The sequence below is a fragment of the Lathyrus oleraceus genome, chromosome 6 (genome assembly GCF_024323335.1).
Source record: "Lathyrus oleraceus cultivar Zhongwan6 chromosome 6, CAAS_Psat_ZW6_1.0, whole genome shotgun sequence".
Lineage (NCBI taxonomy): Eukaryota > Viridiplantae > Streptophyta > Magnoliopsida > Fabales > Fabaceae > Lathyrus > Lathyrus oleraceus.
In genome coordinates, this window is record NC_066584.1 from 39,257,048 (window position 1) to 39,268,326 (window position 11,279).

General features: G+C 31.8%; 1 long non-coding RNA gene across 1 annotated transcript; it reads left to right on the forward strand.

The window, feature by feature from the left end:
• Window positions 1-10,257: 10,257 nt before the first annotated feature.
• LOC127093029 (uncharacterized) lies at window positions 10,258-10,771 on the forward strand. The gene is made up of 2 exons (XR_007792390.1): window positions 10,258-10,390; window positions 10,470-10,771. It is a non-coding gene; the product is annotated as an uncharacterized LOC127093029 (long non-coding RNA).
• Window positions 10,772-11,279: the final 508 nt, after the last annotated feature.

The following is an 11,279-nucleotide window of genomic DNA, read 5'->3' on the forward strand; positions in this document are numbered from 1 at the left end:
TTTTTCAGCTTGAATGTTATCTTGGTAGGTTTTTGACTTACTCTTATACTTTCTTTGACTGGCTAGAGAACTATATTCTTTGTTTGAGGAAATAGTGGCCTAAGAGTTTATGATCGGGTTCATGGGCATAATGTTCTTGTAACTCTTTTGGAGGTTTTGTTCTATTGACGGTTCTTAATGTTGCACTATAGCATGTTTGGACTTGGATTTATTTTGGACTTAGTCACCTATTTTGAAAATTTTGTCCTAACGCACTCACACTTAAACCTGACACCCCCTCTAAAGAAATGTTTTTACCATAATACCATTTGTAATTTTTTACATTTTAAAAATATATAGTGTTTCCCGGTTTTCTTTTGTTGATATTATGAGGTTTTATTGGATTTTTGAGGAATTTCATGAGTTTTTACTGGATTTTTAAGATTCTATGAGTTCTTATCGAATTTTTAAACAAGGACGTCTAAAAGCATATATTTTACACATGTTTATAAAGAAACATATATTTTACACGTGTTTATAAAAAACATGTGTGAAATTATAATTTTCCCCACAAATCTATAGTTTTATATCGATTATTTTAAAAAAAGTTGATGTAAAATCATACTTTTTATATCGGATTTGTCAAAGTATCTAGTATAAAATTATAGATTTAAAAAATATATGATTTTTTTCAGATATACCAAAAAACTACAAAACATACCGAATATTTTTGAAATTTGATAATGCTAACATTATTTTTTTCACATATCAAATATGAACTACCAAAATTTTCAAAAATGCGAAAAAAAATAAAATATATCAGATTTATCAAAAAAAAAATCAATTTGTTTTTTTTATAGACCTACTAGATATGAACTATCGAATTTTCAAAAATTCGGTAAAAATTTATACCAAATTTATAGAAATGCGGAAAAAATGCAAAAATTTGCTTTGTACCAATCAGAAAAATTACTAGATTTTTTAAATGTATTATCAATTTTTTTATAATTTTAATTTTACTACTTTTTTTAGAATGATTTTTTTTCCATATGTTATTTTGAGATTTAGTAAATAATAAGAAGGACATTTTGATCGATACGAAAAACTGGGGGCGTAAATTTTAATGGGGTGGCAGGACAAAAAAAGCTTTTAGTTTTTCAACTCATTTTAATAGAAAGAACTAAGTGTAATTTAACTCTTAATTTGTAGCTTTTTATACTGATTTATGATTTTTTACTTCAAAGTCTATTTGAAGTAGCTTTTGAGTTTATAAAGTAATTTTTAACTTCTGAGGATATATATATATATATATATATATATATATATATATATATATATATATATATATATATATATATATATATATATATATATATATATATATATATATATATATATATATATATTACTTTTATATTGTATAATTATATTTGCGTCAATTCAAAATTATGTTGGAAACTATGAACAATAATTGTCATGGGTGTGTTCCAATATAATAAAAATGGACAAGTGAGTGAATGGCAATAAATGCTTGCAAATAGTCCCACATAGAAATGGAACTAACTTTAAAAACATTTATAAAGATCTTGAAACATTAAACTCACTAAAGGAGGCAAAGAGGATAAGGTGCCATATGGACATATGTGGTGGTCCCAAGCACTATGTCACTTGTCACATCCAAACGATCCCTTACCGGCGACACCGACTTCGGGACTGAGACCGAGACTGGGCCGAGGGCGTTAGCGTAGAGGCATTAGTGGCGACTTGTAGGCGGAACTTGAGCACTCATTGGTCCATGATTTTGGTCATTGCTTACAGTTTGATTTCGAATTCAAAATATACAACACTTCATGAAGTGGTGCATTACATTATTATAGGTGAACAATTGCAGCATATGATGAAAATGTGTTATTTTATCAAGAGTTATAAACTTATGAAATAACACATGCATGACCTATAAATACATGATTCTGAATTCGAAAACCATTCACTCAAAAAATCTGCACATCCTCTTAAATATTCCTGACACACTTCCTTGCATTTGAGTTCTTCACCTGTCTTGTGTAGACTCGATTAATAGGATGACTTATATTGGGTATTCTTGTTTTCTAACTCTAAGACATCAAAGAGAGTGCTTGAAATACTTTTAAGGAAAGTGACTTCGTTCACGATTCAACCTGGATCAATTTAATCTTACCTAAATATCTAACAGTCTTAAAAGTATTTACGCAATGGCTTCCGACGGCTGCAGTTTCAAGCATCAAAGTTATGAACCAGGATCTTGTCAAGTTGGATCGCTTTGATGGAACCAACTAAACTAGATGGGAAGATAAGATGACATTCCTACTTACTGCCCTAAAGGTTTACTATGTCTTAGATCCTGATTTAACACCGATTTCTGAACCAACCGAAAAAGTCTCTGAAGAAGTCAAGAAGGAGCACAAGAAACGTAAGGAGGGCGAACTGCTATGTCATGGACATATTCTGAATACACTGTCTGATCGTCTCTACGACCTCTATACGGTTAATCCATTTACAACAGAAATCTGGAAAGCACTCGAGTTCAAATTCAAGGCCAAAGAGGAAGGTAAGAAGAAGTTTTTAATTTCTAAATATTTTGATTTTAAATTTATAGACTCCAAGCCCATTCTTTCCCAAGTGAATGAGTTGTAAGTCCTAGTGAATAAAATAAAAGCAATAAAAATAGACATCCCTGAGACTTTTCAAGTCGGTGTAATCATTGCAAAATTACCACATCTTCGAAATTGTTGCACAGTTCTGAGGACTTCTCTTTGGAGAAAATCCAGAAACATCTTCGAAACGAGGTGGAATTGAAGGAGGGGGAGAAATCAGAATATGCGGGTCTTTCTAAATCCAATGTCGTGACAACCAAAGGAAATAAGAAACATGATGGCATGAAGAGTCATCTTGGACCAAAAAAGGAACATAACAGGTTCAAGAATTTCGGAGGTCAGAAGGGTCTGAAAAGCGGATGTTTTGTTTGTGGAAAACCTGGACATATACTCGAGATTGCATGCACAACAAGTCAAAAACCGAGATCAGTGTAGTTCATGCAAATGATGACATAAATGCTACAGTTAGTGAAATTATGGCAATCAAAGGCAAAGTTCAAGGTTAGTGGTATGATACATGCGCTATAGTGCAAGTCTCTTATGATAAGGTTGCATTCAAAACCTATTCTGAGGCAAATGATGGACAAGAAGTACATATGAAAAATGAAGTACGATCTAAAGTTGTTGGAACTGGATCAGTCGAACTCAATTTCACTTACGGAAAGAAAGTCACTCTTCTCAATGTACTTCATGTCCTCGACATGAATAAGAATCTTGTTAGTGGGGATTTATTGGGAAAATCGGGTATTAAATCCGTTTATGAATCGGGAAAACTTAAATTGACCCGTAATGGTGTATTTGTTGAAAAAGGATACTCCTCTGAGGGAATTATCCAATTATGTACTACCGACAATATTATTAATGAAATTTCTAATTCCGCTTACATGCTTGAATCTGTTTCTTTATGGCATAATAGATTAGCACATTCTGGTATTAGTTCTATGAAGAGACTAATTAAATCTGGATTGATTTCATGTAATATAAATGATTTCACAAAATGTGAGTTATGTGTTAAATCAAAGATGATTAGGAAACCTTTCAAAAGTGTTGAAAGAAACACAAATCTACTTGATCTTGTACATTCAGATTTGTGCAAATTTAATGGAATGTTAACCCGTGAGGGGAATAAATATTTTATTATAGGATTTTGACCGTTGCTTACAGTTTGATTTCAGATTCAAATACAACACTTCATGAAGTGGTGCATTGTATTATTATAGGTGAACCATTGCAATATTTGATGATAATGTGTTGTTTCATCAAGAGTTATAAACTTATGAAACAAAACATGCATGACCTATAAATACATGATTCTGAATTCGAAAATCATTCACTCAAAAAATTTGCACATCCTCTTAAATATTCCTGACACACTTCCTTGCATTCGAGTTCTTCACTTGTCTTGTGCAAACTCGATTAAGAGGCTGAATTATCCTGGATATTCTTGTTTTCCAACTCTAAGACATCAAAAAGAGTGCTTGAAATACTTTTAAGGAAAATGACTTCGTTCAAGATTCAACCTGGATCCATTTAATCTTACCTAAATATCTAATAGTCTTAAAAGTATTTAAGCAATGGTTGCAGTTTCAAGCATCAAAGTTATGAACCGGGTTCTTGTCAAGTTGGATCGCTTTGATGGAACCAACTAAACTAGATGGAAAGATAAGATGACATTCCTACTAACTGCCATGAAGGTTTACTATGTCTTAGATCCTGATTTAACACCGATTCCTGAACCAACTGAAAAAGACTTTGAAGAAGGTAAGAAGGAGCGAAAGAAATGGAAGGAAGATGAACTATTATGTCGTGGACATATTCTGAATACACTGTTTGATCGTCTCTACGACCTCTATACGGATAATCCTCCTGCAATAGAAATCTGGAAAGCACTCGAGTTCAAATTTAAGGTCGAAAAGGAAGGTAAGAAGAAGTTTTTAATTTCTAAATATTTTGATTTTAAATTTATAGACTCCAAGCCCATTCTTTCCCAAGTGCATGAGTTGTAAGTCCTGGTGAATAAAATAAAAGGAGTAAAAATAGACATCTTTGAGACTTTTCAAGTCGGTGCAATCATTGCAAAATTACCACCTTATTGGAAAGGCTACAGAAAGAAATTGTTACGCAATTCTGAGGATTTCTCTTTGGAGAAAATCCAGAAACATCTTCGAATCGAGGAGGAAATCGAAGGAGGGGGAGAAATCAGAATATGTGGGTCTTTCTAAAGCCAATGTCGTGGCAACCAAAGGAAATAAGAAACATGATGGCATGAAGAGTCATCTTGGACCAAAAAAGAAACATAACAAGTTCAAGAAATTCGGCGTTTAGAAGGGTCTGAAAAGCGAATGTTTTGTTTGTGGAAAACCTAGACACTATGCTCGAGATTGCAGGCACAATAAGTCAAAAACCGGGTTCAATGCAGTTCATGCAAATGATGACATAACTACTACAGTGAGCGAAATTATGACAATCAAAGGCAAAGTTCAAGGTTAGTGGTATGATACATGCGCTACGGTGCATGTCTCTTATGACAAGGCTGCATTAAAAACCTATTATGAGTAAAATGATGGACAAGAAGTACATACAGGAAATGAAGTACGATCAAAAGTTATTGGAACTGGATCAGTCGAACTCAATTTAACTTTCGGAAAGAAAGTCATTCTTGTCAGTGTGCTTCATGTCCCCGACATGAATAAGAATATTGTTAGTATGGATTTATTGGGAAAACCAAGTATTAAATCTGTTTATGAATCGGGCAAACTTAAATTGACCCATAATGGTGTATTTGTTGGGAAAGGATATTCCGCTGAGGGAATTATCCAACTATGTACTACCGATAATATTTTTAATGAAATTTCTAATTCCGCTTACATGCTTGAATCTGTTTCTTTATGGAACAATAGATTAACACATTCTGGTATTAGTTCTATGAAAAGACTAATTAAATCTGGATTGATTTCATGTAATATAAATGCTTTCACAAGATGTGAATTATGTGTTAAATTAAAGATGATTAAGAAACCTTGAAACACAAATCTACTTGATCTTGTACATTCAGATTTGTGCGAATTTAATGGCATGTTAACCCGTGAGGGAAATAGATATTTTATTACATTCGTCGATGATTCTTATAGATACACCCATGTATATCTCTTAAAGTATAAAGATGATGCTTTTAACGCATTTAAGATTTATAAAACAGAAGTAGAAAATCAATTAAGTAGAAGTATAAAAGTCCTTAGGAGTGATAGGGACGGTGAATACTTTTCTACTGAATTTGATGCATTTTGTGAAGAACACGGCATAATACATGAATGTTCGGCACCTCACACACCACAACAAAATGGCATGGCCAAAAGAAAGAATCGAACATAACAAAAGATGATGAATGCCATGTTGATGCATTCTGAATTACCCCTCAATTTGTGGGGTGAGGCCTTACTATTCATTTTCTACATAATTAATAGAATTACTTTAAAGAAAATCGGTATTTCTCCATATGAGACATGGAAAGGCAGAACACCAAATATCGGTTACTTTAAAGTGTGGGGATGTATGGCTTACTACAAAAATATGGATCCTAAAAGAACCAAGTCGGGTCCTCGAGGGATAAGATGTGCCTTTGTAGGATATGCACAAAACAATAAAGCATATAGACTATTAAATTTAGAGTCTAATGTAATTGTAGAATCCCAGGATGCAGAATTCTTTGAAAATCTTATCACCAAGGATAAAGTATCACAGTCAGTCGCAAATAAAGAATCTTGTGAAGAAGATTCTTCTAGGATTATAGAAATACAACCTGAAGGAACTTCTCGAATCATTGAATCACAACCTGGGCCTAGGATAAGCAATAGAATCCGGAAAACAAAGAATCTAGGACCATACGAAATTGATCCTCATTTTATTTCCTTTTATCTAGTTGAAGGAAATTGTAAGAATTTCGTTCAATGTATTCCGATCATTCTTCAACTAGAGGATGATCCTAAGACTTACAAGGAAGCAATAACTTCAAGGGACTCCTCTTTTTAGAAGGACGCTATCCAAGATGAAATGGATTCAATTGTGTCAAACCATATTTGGAAACTTGTTGACTTACCAAAGGGATCAAGGCCCATTGGATGCAAGTGGGTGTTTAAAAGGAAATATCATAGTGAGGGTACCTTAAACACTTATAAGGCCAAATTAGTGGCAAAATGATTTAGACAAAAGGAAGGTATATATTAGTTTGACACATATACACTAGTAGCAAGGACAACCATAATTTGTTGTTTGCCTTAGCCTCTTTGAATGACCTTATAGTTCATCAGGTGGATGTTAAAACAATATTCCTAAATGGAGATCTCGATGAGGAAATCTACATGGAACAACCAGAAGGCTATGTACTTCCTGGAGATGAACTAAGGGTGTGTAAGTTTGTCAAATTCTTATATGGCTTAAAACAAGTACCAAAACAATGACATCAAAATTTTGGTTCTGTGATACTCACAAATGAATTTATTCCTAATTCTTGTGACAATTATTTATACACAAAGGTGTGCAAAAACATTGTAATATTTCTGTGTCTCTATGTTGATGACATGCTAATAATTAGCAATGATTTGAATGGAATTTTAGAGACAAAAAGGTTTCTAACTTCCACTTTCAAGATGAAAGATCATGGACTTGTTGACACAATTTTAGGGATCAAAGTTAAGCGAAATAGTGGGGGTTATGAACTTAGTCAAATACATTATGTTGAGAAAATGCTTGATAAGTTCAAACACCTAAAATTTAAGGAAGTAACCACTCCATTTGATCATGTCGGTAAACTTCAAAAGAACAATGGAGGAGTAGTGGCCCAATTGGAATATGCAAGTGCAATAGGGTGTCTTATGTACTTAATGCAATGTACCAGACCCGATATATCATTTGCAGTTAGTAAAATGAGTAGATTTACTAGTAATCTAAGTAAAGAACATTTGAAGGCAATCACGAGGATTTTTGGCTATCTACTAAAAACCAAAGATCTTGGCCTTCCTTATGGTAGTTTTCCTGCCATACTAGAAGGATATACCGATGCGAGTTGGATATCTAACATTAGAGATCATAAATCTACAACCAGATGGATATTTACACTAGCTGGAGGAGTAATTTCTCGGAAGAGCAAGAAACATACATGCATTACTCTTTCGACCATGGAATCACAGTTCGTGGCTCTCGCTTCCGTTGGTCAAGAAGCAGAATGGTTGAGGGGTCTTCTGTTGGAAGTTCCATTGGCAAAAGATAATGCTTCAAAGGTGATGATACACTGCGATAGCCAAGCCACTTTAGCTAGAGCATTCAGCTAATTGTATAATGGAAAGTCTAGGCATATAAGACTTAGACATTCATTCGTGAGAAAATTGATTAAGGATGAAATCATTTCACTCACCTATATACGAACAAGCTATAATTTACCCGATCCATTTACTAAGTCACTGGCCAGAGACTTAGTAAAAACAACCTCGAGAGGCATGGGGTTAAAACTCCTTGAATAAGAGTTCCAACAGCAGCGACAATCCAATCTTATGTTAACAGAACATTAACTTCAAGATTCATTGGGTAACAACAAGTCGTTGATTTGGATGTAAGTTAGGCATTGGGTAATAATGTTGACTATTTTAAATATAGGGTTGAGGTTTTCAAAACTTCTTAATGAAGTTCATAACCGAGAAAAAGTATCTTGTGGAAAGGGATACAACATGAACTTCACCTATGTGAATTTCGAGATGGTGTCGTCTCAAAGTGAGAGTTGGAGTTTCTCTCATGGAAAATTCATGAAACAAGATAGCATATGGCCATAAACAAGTGCTAAGTGAGATATGTAAAGGAAGAACCTTTAAAGAGTGTGTGTGTGTAAGGTAACGCCGGTCTAATCATATGGATTAATGGTTTAAAAACGTTGCTACATAATATTCCGATTAAACTTTGCGTTATCCTCACTAAGGTTAAATTTTAAATCGAAAGATACCTAATTGTATTAACACTCATTATATCTCATTTTCTGGAATTAGTTTTGTCATTATTAGAACAAGTGGAGGATTATTGAAAGTTATGAACAATAATTATCATGGATGTGTTCCAATATGACAAAAATAGGCAAGTGAGTTAATGATAATAAATGCTTACAAATCGTCTCACATAGGAAGTGAAGCTAACTTTAAAAGCATTTATAAAGACCTTGAAACATTAAACTCACTGAAGGAGCCAAAGAGGATAAGGTGCCACATGGACATATGTGGTGGTCCCAAGCACTATGTCACTTGTCACATCCAAACAACCCCTCACCGGTGTCGCCACCGGCGACACCGGCTTTGAGACCGGGTCCGAGGGTGTGGGCGTAGAGGCGCTAATGCCATCTTGTAGGCGACACTTACTGCGAATTAACTATCATTGCTCCAGGATTTTGGTCGTTGCTTGCAGTTTGATTTCGATTTTCAAAATATACAACACTTCATGAAGTTGTGCATTGTATTATTATAGGTGAACCATTGCAACATATGATGAAAATGTGTTGTTTCATCAAGAGTTGCAAACTTATGAAACAACACATGCATGACATATAAATACATGATTCTGAATTCGAAAATCATTCACTCAAAAAATCTGCACATCCTCTTAAATATTCCAAACACACTTTTTTGCATTCTAGTTCTTCACATGTCTTGTGCAAACTCGGTTAAAAGGCTGAATTATTCTGGATATTCTTACTTTCCAACTCTAAGACATCAAAGAGAGTGCTTGAAATACTTTTAAGAAAAGTGACTTCGTTCACAATTCAACCTGGATCAATTTAATCTTACCGAAATATCTAACAAATTATAATACTATTATTTTTTGTATCTTGTTAAATTTAATTATAAATATATATATATATATATATATATATATAATATATATATTATATATATATATATATATATATATATTTAATAATTTTGATGTAATCTTTAATTTTACATATATATTAAAAAAATTGCATGTGTTTATCAATATAATCATTTTTATCAAATAAAAATTAATTTAATAATATAATATAATATAATAAAATAATGAGTTCTCCAAGTTATTAAATATGTCATTTTATATTATTTTGTATGTATCAATTAGTATAAGTATTAATTTATCAAACATTCAAATTAATTTATCAACTATCAGTCATCAATTATAAACTATCATCAATCGGTCATCAGCAATCAATTATTAACTATCACCTAAAAATATAAATAAAAACCTTACTTTTATGGTTTGTTGGTGGGTTATATCTTTTTCAACTTACTAGTTTGTTTTTTTCTTTAGCTTTTTACAACTTATTTTTTAGATATTTTATTTTTGTTTTTTTAGGGGTTTGCTTGGTGCTTGATAGTTATGTTTCGAGATCTTTTGTTCTCCTTATTTATTTTTATATACTATTTTGTTTTAAAAATTATAATTATAGTATTTATAAAAAAAAGTCAAATTTGTTTTTAAAATAAACTTAATATGATAAAGCTGCAGTATAGAAAATTTAAATATATTATTAATTTTGACCAAAAAAAAAGAATATATTATTTTTGTCATATAAATTAAATGTTATGTTTATATTTAATATTTAAATTAAAATTAAATAATTAATATGGTCAAAGTGCAATACCCCATATTCAAATATAAATAGCACGAAGTATCTATAGAATGCAATGTGTTTGATATGCAAATGGCCACTACAAAGGTTCCTGCTTTCACAGTGATATTTTTACTGGCATTTTTCATCCTTACATCAGGTTTATAATCATATTGTAATGTTTAACTTTTTTATCTTCAACATTAATGTTATGTCTGATACAATGTTTATGTATGTAGATATGTGCATAAAATTAGAAGGAAGGAGAGTGGATGGAACACAACCTTGTAAGTATGATGCAGATTGTCAACCTGGATGTCCTTCTGGTCAAAAGGGATGTTGCATTCGTGGGAGGTGTTGGTGTTATTCTCCACCAGTTTCTGCTAATAACATTCCTGGTGGAACATCCCAAGATGCAATTTGTTTTGCAAACTAGATAATACAAAATGGTTCTTCAAGTGTTGTAAAATTCAACAAACTAATGTCATGCAATTATATTATGTATGAATACATTTTTTAATAAAGATAATATATTGTTTTATATTAGAATATTATCCTATAAAAACTCTTTTTAATTCGTAATTATTAGATGAATATTTTAAAATATATACGTGTAGATATGCACTTCAACTATTTATCTATTGTTTGGACTATAATTTAAAAAAATCAATGTCGGAGGCATGTGGATGTGCAAGGTGAACCACCACATAAGACCTCAAATATTCAAGAGTTTCGATAAAATAATTGAATTAATTAATTTAAATATAATTTAATTATAATATTATATATATATATATATATATATCGGTCAATATAAAAGTTTTTGGTTCAAATTTGAAAATCTTTTTTTTTATTATTTTAATCATTTTATTCAAAAGAAAATATCATTATAAAGTCTCCAACACAAAATGTCTTACTCTACCACTACACTCAGAAGCAATTATTCTTTCACATAATATATATATATCTTTCTTTTTACTTGAGAGATATTTTTTAATGGAGTATATAGAAATATAAATTTTATATTATAATATTAAAATTTAACCATG